The sequence below is a fragment of the Phaethon aethereus genome (genome assembly GCF_964289735.1).
Source record: "Phaethon aethereus genome assembly, chromosome: 3".
NCBI lineage: Eukaryota > Metazoa > Chordata > Aves > Phaethontiformes > Phaethontidae > Phaethon > Phaethon aethereus.
Genome location: NC_138576.1, coordinates 62,074,368 through 62,092,742, shown reverse-complemented (window position 1 = coordinate 62,092,742; position 18,375 = coordinate 62,074,368). Strand labels below are relative to the sequence as shown.

The 18,375-nt window shown below is 37.9% G+C and overlaps 1 protein-coding gene across 2 annotated transcripts in view; it reads left to right on the top strand.

Moving 5' to 3' along the window:
* The window catches only part of PTPRK (protein tyrosine phosphatase receptor type K), a gene marked incomplete at its 3' end in the record, with an annotated part of 414,479 nt that overhangs the window by 140,004 nt on the left and 256,100 nt on the right, over positions 1–18,375 (top strand). The gene's annotated exons all lie outside the window — the stretch shown is intronic.

Below are 18,375 nucleotides of genomic sequence, written 5' to 3'. Positions count from 1 at the left end.
GCAAGCAGCCTTACTTATAGTTTGAAACTGGTACAATTTACTATTATTTTAGGTTTTTCTTCAGTTTTTGTTTTCCTGTTTTTAATATTTTTATTTATAAAGAAATTTAATCTATCAATGACATTGAAACTGGGTGAAATTTGATTTAAAGTTCTGAAACCTGTTTTCATAAAGCTTAGCTTCTGAGGAGGTGTTTTATTAACCCTTTTATGTTGCTAGAAAGTAGCTTTTAGTGTGCTTAAAAAAACCAGGAGCCTTTTATAGCAGTATAGTAGTAATCAAGTATAGCAGTATTATATGCAGTAAATCAGGTTTCTGCTGACGGATGGGCAGGCTTGACAGTGAGATTGGTGGCTGGGGCCTTATCTTGGCAACATGGCCATTTTTCACTTATGTTATAGCCTTCACATTATCTCTCTATAGACTGTGCTTAAATTCATTCTTTCCCTTGCTTGGTCATCCAGCAGAATATTGAAATCATGTGTAACACAGTTTATTTTTAAATTAAAAATAAATCTGGAGTAGGACTGGAGAACTGTTAATGCAGCCTGCTGTGATTTGTGGACGACTTGCACAATTGCTTTTATGAACAGGAGGGGAAGTCTGCATGCTGTCCGTGCACGCCTGCTTGTTTGCACAAACAGGGTTGGTATTTTTCTGGTTTTAAGTGGTCCTTTGAGGTCTCAAAGTCAACATAGCTCTTCGTTGTTCCCTTTTTTTTTTTTTGTGTTAGTTCTGCGTTTGAGTTATTCTTTCAGATGGAAGTCTTTTTTCATTTTTCTCATAGGAGTTCATTGCTGTAGATCTTTAGCTCGTGATTTTGGCACTTTGATATACCTGTTGGTCGATGAGTTTAGCTAGCACTGGAGGGAAATACGTATCTGTTCATAACGTTATGGAAGCAGTTCTTTACTAAACCGGGAATTGGATCTCTGCCTGTATAAGCAAGGTCAATGCTAAGGACCGCTGTGGAGCACAACTGTTTGCATGTACTTTGTTAATCAGGTCAACTTCATTGCCATTTCCTTCACTTTTGCCTGAGGGAAGAGAGCAGAGATTAACAGGGGCTGAATAGCACAAGTTACGTTTTAAGGAAGTCTTGTATGGTGACTTGAAATTAGCAGGATGACTGTGTTAGCAGTACTAAGACTATTAGTAATAGTACTAAGACGTGATGCACCTCGGCTAATTAGCTCCTAAACAGCATTTCTGTGCTCTGCTGTGCTGGTTGAAGCTTTATTGCTTCCTGTTCAAAACTAGCACAGTGTCACTGGTCAAGAGTATAGATACAGCTTATGTATTTTTGGATGGTGTTAACATTTCTTTTTACTTACAAGACATATATATATATATATTAAATAGTCCACTTACTTGCCTTTATTTAACTATATTCTGTTGAGTGGTTTGGTTGGTTGGTTTATTTTTCTACTTATTTTTTTATGACAAAATACATTATGCTTTGTTGCAATAGCTTTACTGAATGAAGCTGAATTTTTGTTTAGCTTCGTATCCTGTCTCTGATGGCAGATAACAGTGAAAGCCTGTAGAAGAGTTCATGAACAGGACAAACTCATGGTCATACCTCCCCCAGAATACAGTTTAACCTTGAGCCTATTTGGGTTGAAGAGCTTTGAGCCTAAGAACCAAAGTAATGCCTTTATACTCTGTTAGTCCATGGAGACTTTTTGCACTGGTTTAAGCTTCTAGTGACTACAGTGTATATATATTACATGAAATGCTAATGTTAATTACACGTTAGGACCATTCCTGTGGGTTTTTCCAAGCATGGGGCCTGTAATTCCTCAGATGTCATATTTTGCACTTGGGAGGTTTTGGCAGTCCTGTAATGATGCAGTCTGTCTTCTCTCTCCTGCTAGCAAGGCATCTGCATCTTTTATTCTGTTTGTTTAACATGTGGATGAACTGTCAAGGAAAAGGGTTTGGTTAGAGAATCCCTCGGGATGGAGGATGTGATTTGATTTTGGTCCTTGTTAGTTCTGGAATCTTCTTTTATCACTCTGTTGGAAATATGCCACCTTTGACCTGCCTAAAATTTGCTTCAAAGGAAAAATATTCTGTGATTTTTGTTGTTTAAACTTTGTAGCTGTCTGGGAGTTGTGTGTCTATTGTCTGTGTTGGTTACTACTTTAACTCATTAATTTATTTTAGCTAAGATGTTTATTCCTGTCTGGATGCATTGTTTTGTCTAATGCTTCTGTTCATTTCCCCAAATTCTCTCCTGCTTTGCACACTAGGATTTATCCAACTGCTGAGGGCTGTCTCTTCCTTTCTGCTTCTGTCACAGGCATTTTTCCACTTCTCCCTTGCCGACTATGCTATCCTTTTAGAATATTTTTTGTGTGTAGTTTTTTGCTTTTTTCACACTGTCTTCCAAAAGTCCCTTGTTTCCTTTTTTTGTGTGTGTGTGTCTGCCCCCCAGCAAATGAATTTTGCTCCCACTAGGTCACATCCTTGCTCGATCACGTGTGATGTCTGCTTTGCAACGTGAACCGTGGACTTTACGGTTTTGGATTTTATATTACATCTCTCTGGTTTTTGTAACCTTTGATCAGAATCTGGTAAAGAAACTCTTGACTTGGAACCACATATCTCAAACTTCTGAAAAATTAATTACTTGGTTTCTTTGTGGTTCTTTAAAACTTCATTATACAGTAATGGGGTTCTGTAGTTTAACAAAGAGGCTGGCTAGGATACCTGCTTGATAGGAGTGGTGGTTACACTTGGATGTTTTGGGGGAGCACGGAGAAGTGACGTGTATTCTTCCGCTGTTCTTACCTTTCCTTATGACCAGTATTAAAGAAAAGGTGTTGGTGTAGGTAGATCTTTGGCCTGAACTGCTAAGCCATTGTTAAGTTTTACACAAAGGGCAAAGTCCTTGTCCTCTCCACCCCCACCCCCACCCAAGCGACTCATACTCCTAGGCAGACTAAATGTAATTTTTATGTTCTATGGTAACCTAAACTAGTCTGGTCATATTCTGTGAAAGTTTTTATTCTAACTGTAGAAATGAAAACTAATTTTATCTGCCATTATCAGCCCTACACCCATTTCTCTTGGCTCCTTCTCCTTGTCATCTCGTTTCAATCTAACTTGGGGTAACAGATATGTTTAGACTTTTTAAAATTGGAATTTAGAAATTGAGCCTTTAAAATTCTCCCAGTTTCTAAGGATTCTCAGAAATAAAGTATGAATTAGAAGTTTTGGTGAGTGACTAAAATTTCATTCTAGCAGAGACATAAAAAATGTTTAGTAAAATGTGTTAGTAAAAGGTTGGCTAGCTTTATAATTAAAGAAAACTAAGTTAATATTTCTTTTTTTACTTAAACTTGCAACAGCTTGTGTTTGTTAGGTAGTATGAGTCACTGAAATGCTCCTTATAAAGGTGCATCATTGTTTAGCACTGCTTTTGTGGAATAACTCCTTTGAGAATACTTCATGGCTTTTAAGAATTTAAGGTGTCTGTCTATAAACTGTTTTGTTCATAGTTCACTAATACACAGTGAAATGGCTTATACACCTGTTTCCTTCTTTCTTCTTCCTTCTCCATAGTTTTCATCAGCTAAAAGCACTTTTAACTGTCTCACCACTTACCACCATCACTAACGATGCAAAACTGGACCCCTTTAGAAATCTATCCGAACAGGAATGATGTTGCTTTCTTGTCAGAAAGGCTTTGTAAACCCCTGAGCGTTCTCCTGACTGTTACTTGCTAGACAGCACTTAATCAAAAGGCCTTCTTTCCTCACGCAGTTTATGGGAGAGCTACTCTGAGAAATGCTTTTGTTATAATGAACTTCCTTACTGCTTCTCCAATTCTTGTTAGTACAAGCAAAACACTGTCGTTTTTTAACTGTTAGGATAAACATGAAAGTGTGCAAGCATATCTGTCGCATTTTTGTCTCGCTTCTTCTGAGATGTTTATCAATTTGGTGAGGACAAAGAAAGATTAAGCTCCAACAGAGTGATTACCAGCAACATTTCAATAATTTAGTTCTGTAGATCACAAAGCACTTAGAGCTCTCAAAGGACTTCTGCAAATACAGTCTCAAACGGCCTTCAAACTGGAAAATCATAGTGCACAGAGTGAAAATGAATGTTGTCCAAACAAGCCCAGTCATGGCTCAGGTGCCATTCTCCAGGTTTTCAGTGCCACCATAAATATTGAAGATTTCATGGAAGCTCTTTTTTCCTGGAAATGACAATGCCAGTTTTGACTGTTAGTTCAGGTCCATGGCATCGTTTCAGTAGTCTGCGTTCTGCAAGCTAGCCACAACATCCTTTTTTTCCATCCAGAGTTAGTCCATTTGTGAGCATATAGGAAGCTCCAAAGGGATAAGAGGATGATGGTGGTAGGAAAGTAAGTAAATACTGGTGGTGTATGCTGTTGTCCTCTCCCCCATATGCTGTGTTGTGTCTTCCCCCTGCTCCCCCCTTTTTTTTCTTTTTTTCTTAAAAACTTTTAAATTGTCGTAACAGCTTTCCTAGCTTGGTGGATTTAATTTTCTCAGCCTGTTGTAGAGATACCTGATTTGATTTTGGGTCTGCTACATTAAAAAGGATAAATATGATAAATAAGTATGAAAGAATTTTTACAATTAAAAATAGCAGAGATTATTGTTAATCAGATGAAATCTGTCAATCTTGTCTAAGTCAGTGACCCATACTGTACTTCTCCATCGCAAGGAGTGACGGCTCTGCTTCCACAAAACGCTGAGAACTCCATTCCAGCAGGGGCGTAGAAGAAATGACTTTGGCCCCCTTGGTTTTTACAAGTTATGGAACTGTGGAGTCTGAGCAATCTCCTATGTTGCTCCATCCTTAGTCCGGTGCTGGAGAAAGAATGGTTTTGCAGAATTTTGAAGCTGAAGTGTTTGTGTCTCTAAAAAGGAAATGTTGGCAATAATGTAGCTCTTCAGAAAATAACACGCTTTTCTAGGTTTACTACGTCCCTTTTCTTTTTATCTTTGTTTAAATTTTTCAAAGCTGTCTTTTCCACTGTTTTGCTTTCCTTTATATTGCAGTCTGTGAGTAGCTTGCTTTTGTTCTGGATTTCCTTTGCTAAATGTGTGATCTGAACTTCTTAAAACTAGGGTAGAAATATCATACTTGAAGCACTGGAGTACTGTAAGGAACTGTATGGCCATACATAGCAAATACTCATTCAGTTCTCTTCTTTCCATTGAATAATGTAGTTTCAATGAAGCTGATGAGCATTTTGGCGTTTTTTCACTATTCCCTGCTAGATAATGGATATCCTTAGGGCAAGGTGACAAAAATTTAGTAGATGCTTGGCATTTCCAAAGGCAGTGAAAGAATTTGGAGGTTAATGTGCTGTATATATCCATGTTATAAATTACTTTTACTTACCTGAAAGTCTCAGGTGGAAAACTGGCTGCCTGTAAACAGGAAACTTACTTTGAGAAAAATATGTAATATTTTTAGCCAGTGCTCAATTTCTGATGAAATACATGTGACTTTAACCTCAGTACTCTTCCAGGAAACATTCCACTCATCAGCAAGGTGGTATGCAAATTTTATATTAACCTTGATTATGAAAAGCCTGTAGCATTCCCCTCCCATCATACAGCAGGCACTGTCAGGCAGTGAAGTGGGAAACATACTATTGCTAATCAGCCACCTTGGAGTTCCTGATTCAATTTTTCAGAAATAAAAGATTGACTTAAATAATGGTGTGTAAATAAAGAAGTTCTGGCTGGTACCTTTTGTCAAGGTTTTTCTTTTTGAGGATCTTTGTGTATAATTGGAAAGCATAATTACTTGTTACGTAAGAAGCTCAGATTTTGTCATCTTTTTATCAGCTTCTGCAAGATCCTGTCCCTTTGTAAGAAAAATTGTGAATATCGTGCTATCAAGGAGCTGGCAATGATATACTCTTCCACTTGGCTTATCTTAAAATACATTTTTATTCACATGAAAAGTGAAACGAATGAGAGGGTTATGGCAGAAATCAATGATATATAGTTGAAGTAGATGGTTAAAGGAAAGCAGAAATTGGCAATACTTTATTTCATTATACAGGGTCTGAAAAGATTGAGTAATGAATTGTGCTGTGCTAGGGGTCTCCAGACTACCCCTAAGTGAAAGTAAATAAAATAAAAAGTATAATAGTGCAGTATTGAATCGTTATTAAGAAGTTCACTAAAATCTCTGCAATTCAAAAATTGGAAACCAATCAGCCTCCAAATTTATGGGTGTTGAAAAGTCAGGGAGTTTGACTTAAAAGTCTGAACTCATCAATTAATCACTGGTGAGATGTATTGTTAGGTAGTTTTTGCTGTGAAGCATTATATGCTTCTAGATGGCTGGATTTTCCCTGCTCCTCCCAGTCGTCCCCCTCCCGCCATGTTGGGAGGGAAAAAAATAGTTCTGAGAATTATAGAGCCACTTACCTTTCTTTTTGGCTTTTTCTGCCTTTCATTATTTAGGGCAAGATGAAATGCTCTAGAAGAATTTTGTTTTGTTTGAGTCTGTGCACACCATGCTACAATGTGTTGGTTGTTTTGGTGGGTTTTTTGAGTATTTTCTCTTTTGAATGTTTTCTCTTTTTTTAATGCTAAATGATGAAGAAGCCTGAGGCTTGGAGTAAAGTCAAAAGGTGTTCTTCATGCAGAGTGGTATGTAACAGGAATCCCATGTTGACTGGTGGTACGACCTCCTCATAGGGAAATAAATGCCTCGTCTTTATAATTCTCTCTACCCTGTATGTATTTCTTTTCTTTTCTTTTTCTTTAGTTTAGACTTTGTTTGAGATGACATTGAATTTTGAATATTTTTTCCTTCAGAGCAACCATCTCTGTTGGTTTTTCAAAGACTGGGGAAGAAACATATCAATTACTTTGCGCTAGGATCCCATTCTGATCAATTATGCAAGGTCCATGTATTTAAACAAATAAATAAGCAAACAAACAAACCAGTACTGTTGAACTTTCCCCTTTGCCCGACAGATACTACAAAGCATTTTAAAGACACCCCCACCCTCCTTGCCCCCTCCTGCCAGAGCGAAGTAAATTGTATTGTTATTCTGGATATTCTGAAACACCATCTGAAGTAGAATAAATTCCTGGCTTTAAGGTGGTGATGGGAAGTTTGCAAGCCAGTAATTGCCCTGTGGGATGCGGGGCAATGGCGCAGTCAGGCAGATAGTGCTCTGGGCTCAAAGCCAGGAACTGTTGCACTGTAATCTTTACAGACATATTATTTCCTTCTTTGGGAGCTCTTTCTTAGTCAGCTGTGGAGCTCCTTCACTATTTTCTTTAAATGTTTTTATGTGCAAGTCCCAGAAGGTTTAAAGATTTGTTATAAACCTTGTTGCGGTGGATTGCTTCAGTACCTTGGCTACCTAGAAGAAACCCTGTGCAATCCTGTGAGCCAAGATGGGTTTTATCCTAGTGCGGTGGGGGTTTTTTGTTTGTTTTTTTTTTAATTGGTGTATGTGTGTGGCCTCAGGGTCTTCTGGAGTCTTTTGCATGTGGTCCATGACACCTTTTTGTGCACTATTCATTTCCTGGAATAGGTTCTGTAGCTGGAAACCTTTTTGGTTTTAGGGTTTAAGTTTGTGGAATGAAATTATTTACAAGCAAGGAAAGCATATTTGTTCAATTTGAATGATTTTGTGATAAACCTTTTAAAAACCCAAAACAATAATCCTGTAATGCCAGCCTTCCCAGTGCATTGTTGAAGTACTGGAAGAGGAATCAAATATTAGGGATTTTGTGGTAGCACTCAAGTGGTGGTGGTCTTGAGGTGTAAGACAGAACAAGAAAAATTTTGTTAACTCACTGGAGGTGTTGGTTTCTGCGGGTATCATCCTGTCACTGGCCTTTGGGGAAGGGAGAAGAAACATCAGTTGTGCCAGATTCAGCAGCAGATACCTAAAGGAGCTGCTTGCTAGAGCATTTCTAGTTTGCTGTGCCAGCAGTAGAAGAGAAGGAGAAAGGAACAGGTGAGTATACTGTATCTTCCAGCTGCCAAATGCCAACAGTAAAGTATTTTTTATCTAGAGTGTCTATGTGGCTGCCCTTTGGGCATGCATTATGCTCATGTCTTGTAACTTTGGTAGGTTTGATCATTAGTTGACTTGGTTGGACCTGATTAGCTTCAAATTTTGGGGTTGACTGGTTAACCTCAGAATTTGATTTCATCTGAAAGTGCAAAAAAAACCCCCACCAAGGCCCAAAGCAAACAAAAAACCCCCTACCCCCAAACCCTGAAGTCCACTGACCTTGTGAACTTTAAGGCAGGAATGGAGACAGATAGTCTTTCTTTAGTCAGATTTTTTTTTCTTTCTTTTTGTGAATTTAAAGGCACACATGCTCGTGTCTAGACCCTCTCGCGCATGAGTGAACCCCTGCTTCTCATCCCCATCTTTGCTACGATGCCTAGGTGATCACTGTAAACTTTCTAGTCTTCACAAAATAAATGAAGAAACAGTTGCAACCTGTATTAATTCTGTCTTCCTCCTCCCCTTTTTTTCTTTTGAGTTGTGTTACCTTTTGTATCAAATACAAGTGCAGCCTTGTGTGTCTGCATTGCCAATTGGTTCACTTGTTCAGAGATATTGTGGTTAAAAGAAAAAAAAAAATCAATGTCAGCTAGTGATGTGCTTGAATTGCCATGTCAAACTTTGATGAATTGAACTTCGGCATTTCTCTAATTCTGGTTCGTTACAGTGCAGCCACCATGCTGCGCGTCTGGAGAAGGAAGCCAAGGAGCAGCGAGGTCCTCCCTTAATCTCAGCCTTGCCTTCAGAAGGGCAGGGAGGGCTGCAGCGCTGTGCTCCTTTGCTTCCATCTCCTGCTGCACCCGTGGCTGCAGGCAAGAGGACTGCGATGCTGGTTGTCCCCCTGCCACTGCCCCTTTTCCAGTTTTCCCAGTTGTTGCCCTTGGAAAGGGTCTAGGGGAAATCGGTGTCGGTCTTCCCTCTGTGGCGGCCCAGGTCCTCCCTAGCACGCTTCCAGGGTGGTATGTGGTGGTCTTGTTTAGCAGAGTGAGTATGTGCTGCCCCTTATGCTATCCTTGTACTTGTGAAGAATGTACAAACCCGAAGAACATCATGTTTCTTACAAATAAACAAAACAATAATAAATAATAATAATAATGAACAATAATACCACCAACAAAAAACCCCAAATGCTTCCCTTTTTCTGTAATGGTAAGCCAAGGAGATGACAAGTTCCTGTTACCATGTTTCTAGTGTTTTTTAATGTAAACCTTAAACACGGGGTAACAACCTGTTGTGCAGTTTTCTACTGCTCTGAATGAGAGGACTGAGCCTACCACATTGAACAATTTTCTCTCCTATATGAACTGAATTATTAAACTCTTTGGTAATGTACTGAAAACTGTGATAAGTTACCAAAATGTGGTGGTGATTTTTTTTTTTTTTTTTTTTTTTTTGATACAGGTTAAAGTAACAAGCATCTTGCAATGCATTTGCGGGTTACAAAAGGATATTTTTTGTCATAGATCTTGACAGGACATGAGTTGTTTTTTGTGCAACTTAGCATAGAAATCAGAACAAAGCTGGAATTTGCTTGCTTGTCACGTTTCTATTTTAACCAAAACTGGCAAACACCAAAACTGACGGTGGGTGTTCTTGTGATAGGGTTTGTGTGTGTATGAGCATGTGTTTGCATGTGCCTAGGTTTTTTGCTTTTATTTTTCTAAGGGTAAAAATGAACCTTAAAGTAAAGCGTCATCATTGGTCCTGGACTTAATTATAACATCATAACACCATATAAATTTGAACAATGAAAGCGAATAAAGCTTAGCAGCAGCTGTCTGGTTTTTCATAAAGAGCTGTAACATCAGTTGTACTTGTTTCAGTAGCATTGAATTCAGTCTGAATTACATTGCTCGGCTGTTGATTTATTACTCATTTGTCCAAAGTATAACACGTAGTATAACCAATATTTTTCAAAAAGCTATGTGAGTAGTTTCAGTTTTATGTTTGTCTTGATTCAGAAATCCTGGTGAAATAGAACATGGCATGCATTTTAATATATTATTTGTTTACACATGTTAGATAAATACTGCATAGCGTGTTGAAACAGAAAAATATGTTAAGTGGGTATTTTGTCACAACAAAACAGTTAAATCAGACACATATGCTGTCTTTGGCTGCAGCTTTACAGAACCATCATTTAGGTTCAATATATTTGGTTCAAGAATGCCCCCCAAATTAAGAAAGGAGTTCTTTGCTGTTTTGTTTTTTTTCTTTTTCAAAATTGTAACAGTAGAGTTTTCGTTTTCCAGAAATTTACCTTTTTTTCTTCCCCTTTTTTTTAATCTTGTCAAGGGTATTATGTATTGTAAGACCGTACTGAAAAATGTGCATACTCCAGGACCTTCTGTGGTCAATTCTATAATTGAGAAGTCTGCTGAAATACAGACATCTTCATGTTTCTGCTTCTAAAGTTAGAGTGCATTTTATTTTGAGCATATGTCTGTCTTGATTGTTCTTGGAAAGGAGGGGCAGGATCCAAGCAATAAGCTTAGTTTCTTTTTCTGTGAATCTGAAAACATCAGTGCAATCCCGGTACAGATATTCTTAATAACCACAGAGAGGGTTCTAATTTTACTCAAAAGTAAAATCATAATGAAGGTAAGTAATTTTCTTCTCCTTTTTCATTAGATTGTTAATTAAATTGGGAAAACTAGCTTGTCCATTTTTAAATCTGTAGTAATTTTGCTACAGTAAGTGTACTGTAGTGTTAAAACCAGTTCTGCACATGCTGTGCCTGGCTGAGATTGCAGAGCAGTTTCCCTGCTCCTGAACGCCTCTGACACAAGCTCTGCAGAAACCGCCTTGGTAGCTTCATTTAACAGGCAATATTTGGCTAATGCATTCCAAATCGTTGTACTTTCACAACGATCTTTTCTGGTAAGTTTGAGGGAAAAAGTGCTTCGGGCTGGGCCAGGATGGAGGCAAAGCGCACAGAACATGAAAAGTAAGTTAGTTGTGCCGCTTTGCAGATGCTGCCTCTTCTCCTTGGTGCTCTTTGGTTTCCTCCCTGAGCAGGTTCTTGCTGTATCAGTAGGGAAAAAAAAAAAAAAAATTACAAAGTAAAAAATTGCAAGCCCCCCAAAACAAAGCCTAACCAAACCACACAGCAAAAGGAAGTCTTTGCATGTGAGGCTGGTGAGTTGCCTAGGGTTGCTGAAGAGTGTGAGGCAAAAATTCTTAGTGATTAAACATTTGCTTTCAGAGAATATGTGTCAGACACATGAGAGTAGGATCTGGTTCCTCAAGAGCAGTCAATGTGTTTAGTGTGTTTATTTGCCTAAAACATGAATTTGTGGTTTTGGTTTTTTTTAATCATAACAAAAAATCAAGTATCGTTTTCATAAAAATGCAAAACCAGGTCAATTTCAATCCATATAAATTGAGAAGTTTAATAATTTGAATATTGTTTGGTAGCGTTGATTTACTCCAGAGCAAGAATAGGGCCAGATACTTCATGCCTCCAAAGGTCACACCAAATGGAACTTCTCTGTGTAAAAGCCCTAAGCTGAAATTAATTTTTTTCCTATCACTTCTCTGAAAGTGCAAGATCAAACTAAAGCTGAACATCTGAAAAATGATCCCAGAAAACTTATCAAGCATAGAAGATGGACTACTGATTTTCCATTAGTGTATCTCATATAGTTTAAAATCAGATTAGTTCATTAAAGAAAATGACACAGTTTGTGTCTAACTTAAAATGTGGCTTCATTTGACTGCTTCACTTTTATTAGTTCAATTACTATAATTTTAAATGTAGTAAATTTTCATGGTGTACCAAGGAGCCTTATAGCAGATCTTAAATGCTTTTCTAAGTTCTCTGGTTTTGTATAAATATTGCGATTCTAGAAGATAAGTAATTTTTACCTATGTTATTTAATGTTGAGTTTTTTATAGGCATTTCCTCCTTTAGTTCCACAGTGACGATACTATAATTAAAGTTTACAATTTAGAGCTGTAGGAGCTGTTTTATCTCTATTCTAATATAGCTACAAAATGAAGTTGGCTATGTAGAGGATAGGAATAACATTTGATTGCAAAACTGAGACAGGTTGCCTGCAGAAATATACTAAATATTCAGGAAGTTTTGTAGAATTTTTTTGTGTACAATATTTTCACATAAATCTTGAAGAAAGGGTGCTGAATGAGTCTGTAGTTTAGAAGATGCTGTTCTGGTGTAAAATTCTTCAGGAAGGGATTTATATTATTCTGACATTCTCTAGGGAGAATTTTCACACGCACTATTTAAAATAAAGCTAGGATCTGCGGGTTTTATTATTAAATCCAGATGTGGTTATTAGTGGGTTTTACTGTGTTTTCACTTGTTGTTTCTTTTGCTAGCTAATTTATTTAAGCTTTGATCTTCTTAGCATTGGGAAGACGTATCAAGTGGTTACCACTGAATGCAAGTTCCCACATAGCAGTGGGAATAGTATTTCCTGTTTACTTACTATTATTGGCATGGCAGGTAGCGATAATTAAAGGCAGCTTTAAAGATGGTGGTTTAGTTTCTCTTTCAGATTTTCTTTCCCAAGCCAATTGCAATGAAAAATACCCTCACCCTTCCATCCCCTGGTTGTGAGTTGCTGTGTTATCTCTTCCACCGTGCTTGGTGGTAGCTTCGTAGGCAGCATGAGACACCTCTTCTGCCAAAGTATGGAAGATTCAGACTTCTGGTAACTTTCTTCTGCCTTGTCTTCCTCATCATCATCTACCTACCTAATTTGCAAATTCATCACCCATATTACAGCATTCAGTATTTTAACTTTACAAATAAAACTTTACTATTTTTCTCAAAGGAGTGATTTGTTCCTTCAGACCTCTTTCCTCTCCTGTAAATGAGCTGTTGGTATTGTGCTGGTTGTAAGCTGTCTTTTCTAAGAATGATTGATATTGAGCCAATACGCTACCGCTGGTGCGCACCAAGGAGAACAGTGGTCCTGAAAACAAGGAACAACAACTCAGTTTGAACATGAATTGGTCTGTCTCTTCTTGTTAGCTGCAGCATCCCAGGACACGCATTTCCTGAGGTGAAATGTAAACGCTTTTTAAGAACTGGTCTTTGATAGCTGATTGAGTTATTTTGTGCACCGTTAATCTTTGTCATGTCTTGCAGGCATGTATCCATCACTGAAATCAGCCTGTTAAGAGTGTTTGCTGATACAGATTCAGTATTTACATGCGTCACTGCAGCAGCTCTAGGTTGTCAGTGTTACACAGAAAAGGGGATGAGGTCTGTTAAGTGAGCAGCGTACTATAAAGTTAAAGATGATTTGCATGGGGTCTGTTAAAAATGTTCTGTCAGCATTTTCCCAGTGAAGTCGAACCTAACAACTCAGGTGTATGTAAGCCCGAGTCAGGAATAAAACACAGCCGGAATGTGGTACAGTGTAACCGCTGACAGACAACTACAGTCATACGGTGGAACTGCAAGTTCAAGAAGTCCCCCAAGTCTGCTCTGCTAACGTGTTCAGCCTCTCGCATTCAAATTTGGAACGCAGCCAGCAGTTCCAGTTTGCTTAGCATCACAGTGGAGACGGAGACACGATCCGTGCTGTGCCCATCTCAATCCATCAAAGTACTCAAATACAGATGTAGTGAGCACAATGCACATCTGGAGAATAAAGGGATTACTCATAATACTAAAGCAACCTGCATGCTGAAGATTTTTGATAGATCTGGTGTTAATTTAGCAAGCATTTTCATACAGTAAACAATGAGAACTGATGAGATATTTTACTTGAAGATAACATGATGAGTATATTTTGTATGTTCAGCTGCTGTATGGAACTGGAGTTCATGGAACAAAGCTAATACTGCCGTATGTAATGTCAGTTAGCAGCTCTGGTGCTTAAGGTTTTTTGGTATCTTCAGTGGTTATTTCTAAAACAAGATTTTTTTTTTTAAAAAGTTCAATTATATTTGTTACATTAATCTACTAATGTAACTTCCCCAATTATGAACATTGGAGACAAACGTAATTCACACTTCGCAGCTATGTGCTTTAAACCACTAGATAGTCCGGTATGCCTGTGTGCCTTTTGAACATAAATGTGTTAAAAAACATTAGCCTCCTGGTCCAGATAGGGCTTTTTTGGGCTGCTTTCAGGAGAAGATGACTTAATGAGTTGGGGGTGTATTGACTTGCTTCTGCGCGATGAGCCTACCTCAGTAGTGTGTTGTGGGTTTTGTTGTTGCTCTTGCTGAACGGCAATTTCAGGAGAAAACCTGAAAAATTCTCCCAAGGCTGCAGTTGGCATCTTTCATCTTAAAATCACTTCTACCAGAAAGAAAAGATCATTACTCGCAGTGTGTAGTTAGAAGTAGCGTACTATCATGTCATCTTAGTTCAGGTTATTTTCACTTATTCAAGAGGCTAAACTGAGCTTATCGGAGCTGTGAAGGTTTTACAGTGTGTCTGCACAGGTAGCTGAACTACAGCGAAGAAGCAATTACTTTTGTCAAGATAAAAGAACCTTTTGATAGAGATGTGATTTTTTTTTTCAATATGTTTAATCCTAAATTAATATGAAACATAACAGTAAAAAGGTTCTGTTACGGCTATGTGTATCTGTCCACATAGCTACACTTGTTAATGTCATTGCTTCTCCCTCCAATTTCTGAAGGGCAAGTCTGTGCTGGCAGATTCTGTATTGTGTAGATACTGGTGAGCACATAAGTAGAACCTTTTGTGATGAATGGTGTGGATTGGTTTATATTTAGTTATTCATAAGCACCTGCTATTGAATAATTCTTTATTTGGATATTCTCATTTCAAAATACCAAATTCCTGTGCACTCTTAACTACTCGTTCTGTAAGAATGCCCTCACCTCGGACTTGTTTGTGAACAGCTGTACTGAGTAACTGCATGTAGACAAGACTGTAATCTTTCCTGATGAGTATAAATACATATTTATCCAAGTAACTGAAGCTGTTAACAGATGGCAGATGGAAGTGAAACCATATTGTGTGCGCTGCTCCTTCTTTCTGCATTCTTCCCCCCTCCTCTATTTGGGGAAACCAGAGAGAGAATTATGATGTGTTCTTGAAAGGTGGATGTAACTGCTCTGCCAATGAGCTTTCAAACACTCCACTTCCAACAAAAGAGTTTTAATGTTCTCATGCCTCTGCAGAGTTGGAAAATGTTAAATAACAGTTCTGAGAAAAACATCATAGCAAGTCCTTGTCATCTATTTAGAGCAGAACACAGATATTTGCAAGACAGGATGTCAATCAGGATTTGAAGTGATTTTTTTTTTGTCCATTTGAATAGAGAAGTACTTAGTTCTGCTGATGTTATAAAGATATTAAAATACTTAACTTACTCTGCAGAACAGTGCAAACAATTTGGAGGTACAGAATCTTAAACCCCTAATTATTTTTGTAAGGAGAAAGGAAATCCTTCCTTCCTTGAAGCGTACTGAGCAATACACCTTCTCCTTAGTTATTCTGACCAAAAGGGTCATTTTTCTGTACACTGTGGCAATTGAATGAAATCCTCTGCAATTTTGGAAGATTGCTTGCTTTTTTTTAAAATACCCATCCAAACAAAGAACTAGGTTTTTTTTTTTTTTCCCGAAGTACATCTAAGGCCATTAGATCATTTGGAAGTATAAGTGCTGCTTTTTCAGTAAGAAACATTTGGGAGGGATTGAGGGTGACAGTAATTTGAAAGGGAAAATACTTCTGATGATTATTGCCATCTCGTTAAGTTAGTGTGAGCTGCAGTTGCTCTTAAGCAAGTTGTATAGGGTTAGCTGTCAGAGGTGAGGTTTGGGAACCCCGTAGCTTCCATGTAGTTTTTAATTTTCTATTTCACTGGGGATTCGTTTGCTTTCTCTAAAGCGTTTCAATTTTATATTACCTTATTGTTCGCTCCCCATGATAACACTTCTTTTTTGTTTTTATTTGTAGTTAAGGTTAACAGTTTAGTACACGATACTGGATAAAAATGGTAGGAAAAATTCAGTTATTTCTCTGCTCAGCTTCTTGCCTGAATTACAGCACACCTTCAGAGAAGTAACTCTTTATTTTTTTCGTTGGAAGACTTCATTCACCCACTTTCCTTATCTAAAGAGCAGGAAACCTTGTGGGTAGGATTTACAGGAGAGCAGTACAGACAGATTAAAACTATCAGAAGACTGACATTTGGAAATTCCAGGAACTGCAGTTTAAACTGGAGACAATAAAATAACTTCACTTATGGAAGGAGTAGGAACACTCTTGGGACATGGTTGTAAAGAAGAAGCAGTCAAGCCTGCCTGCAGTTTCATACGAGTTTATGAACATGTTCCCATCCCCAGTGAGTCTCCTTGGCCCTGGACGTCTTCCCTGTGTTTAGTAGGAGAAATTCAACCTGATCACAGGAAAGTACAAAGCTGCTTCATCTGTGATTTCAGTTTTGTTATTGCCCTGAAAAGGTGAACTTGTTACAATGCCAATTTACTTAACATGGTTGTTTCCTTCGCGTGCAGACCCGTATTGCGCGAACGTTGAAGGGCGGCAGGGCTGGAAGAGAGGCGAGGGCACTTTTGGCAGCCCCGGAGCCCCGGGAGGGCACTTGCCCCTGTTTGTGGCTGTGCAGGGCCACTGCTCGCGCTCCGCACGCTTTGGGACTCGTTGGGCCGACCGGCTGGTTTAACCCATCAACCTGGCAAAGAAAAACCCTAATCCTGCAATAAAAGTTGGTAGTGCAGAGTCCTCTTGGCCTCTGGAAGGATCTGATGAGCTTTGATTCTGGCAGAAGGTGGGACGTGGACTTTGCAGGCAGGAGTGGTGAGATTGAGGGAAACCTGCCCTTGCTGATGGGAAAGTGCTAACAGGATCAGCTGCCTGTTAAAATGTTGCCAAAGCTATCCAAATTTCAGGAAAGTCATCTTTCCTTGTCTTTGAAGTTTGCTAATTTATTAGCCCATTGAAAAGATTTACTTACCTGTGAATCCCAAGTGTTTCTTAACATGATCAAAAGCTGAAAATTACAAATTGTTGCAATACAGACACTTGTTAAAAAACAAGTATGTGAAGGATCTGAAAATAACCCTATGAATAGTATCTGTATTCTCTATTATCTCTTCACAGTGTTTTTGGACCTGTTCTTGGGGTTCTAAATGAAAACTAAATGCTATTTCATGATTTAATATTTTAAAAACTAATCATTCTGTGTTAACTTACAAAAGTCACCTGTTGTGTGTGCAATGTCACAGAGATTGCTTTAATCAATCAGTGTCAGTCATTGTTTATTATACAGTGCTCACTTTAAGAAACTTGCTCACTGTTTAAATGGGCTTCCCAATGTAGTTTGACTGGTTACTCTCAAAAAAATGTTATTTGAATCTGCTGAGTCAAATTGATACCAAGTTGAATATATTGGTCTGGAAAATTAATTTTTGCTGTATGTCATATTATTTCTAAATGGAGTCTTCACTTTCTACTTTTTCAAGGCTTTGACACACTAATTGTTATCATTCAGAGTTACTATTACAGTCTAGTAACTACCCTAATAGTAACCACTACTATATAAAAACGGTTATTTAAAAAAATTAGTTACTCAAATTATTTTTAAAAAACTGAAAAACTTTAAAAGCATTTGGAAGTAACATTTATCATGTAGTAAAGATGGGAAAGCTGGTATGGAATAACCTATAATTAACATCCTCTTCTGTAAGTTTTCAAAAGACGGCTCTAAGTATTTTTTTCATATTAGAATGTAAAGAGAGACAACTCCCAATGATGAAGCCGATTTGTTATATATGGGGAAATTACATTCCTATTCTTTAAATAATACTTGAAGGATTGAAAGCCAGAGTTTTGCACTAGACAGCTGTTTTGTCTTGCTTGTGGTAGATGAGATGTGAAGTCTTAGTGAAGATAGTTTTAGTTTAAGCTTCACTTGTGATTCAAGGAATGTTAGAGAATAACCTGAAAAGCAGCTTCTCTTGGGACCTTTCAGAGAAGAGAAGTTTATTATTATTAGCTACAGTATCTAATGACCTTTTATCATTGTGGCCTGCTATGATACCTTCTTCAATGCACAGCAGTTTTTATTTCCTTTCCAACCATATTAATTATAATAAACTTTGTCATAGCAACTAAGTCTTACAATGTTTGGTTGCTAAGGGTTTAGTTAAAATGGAGATAAAGTACACTTAATTGGGGAATATTTTTTTTTTTAAATGAAGGCAAAGTACACTTAATTGGGGATTTTTTTTAATTACTGTGACTTCACATGAGAGTGGGGTTTTTTTCTCTGAGTTTTCTGACAAGCTCAGAATCTTTTCTTCTGCTGTATTTATAGGTTTATTTCTACTTTTTATTTCCTTTATTAAAGTTT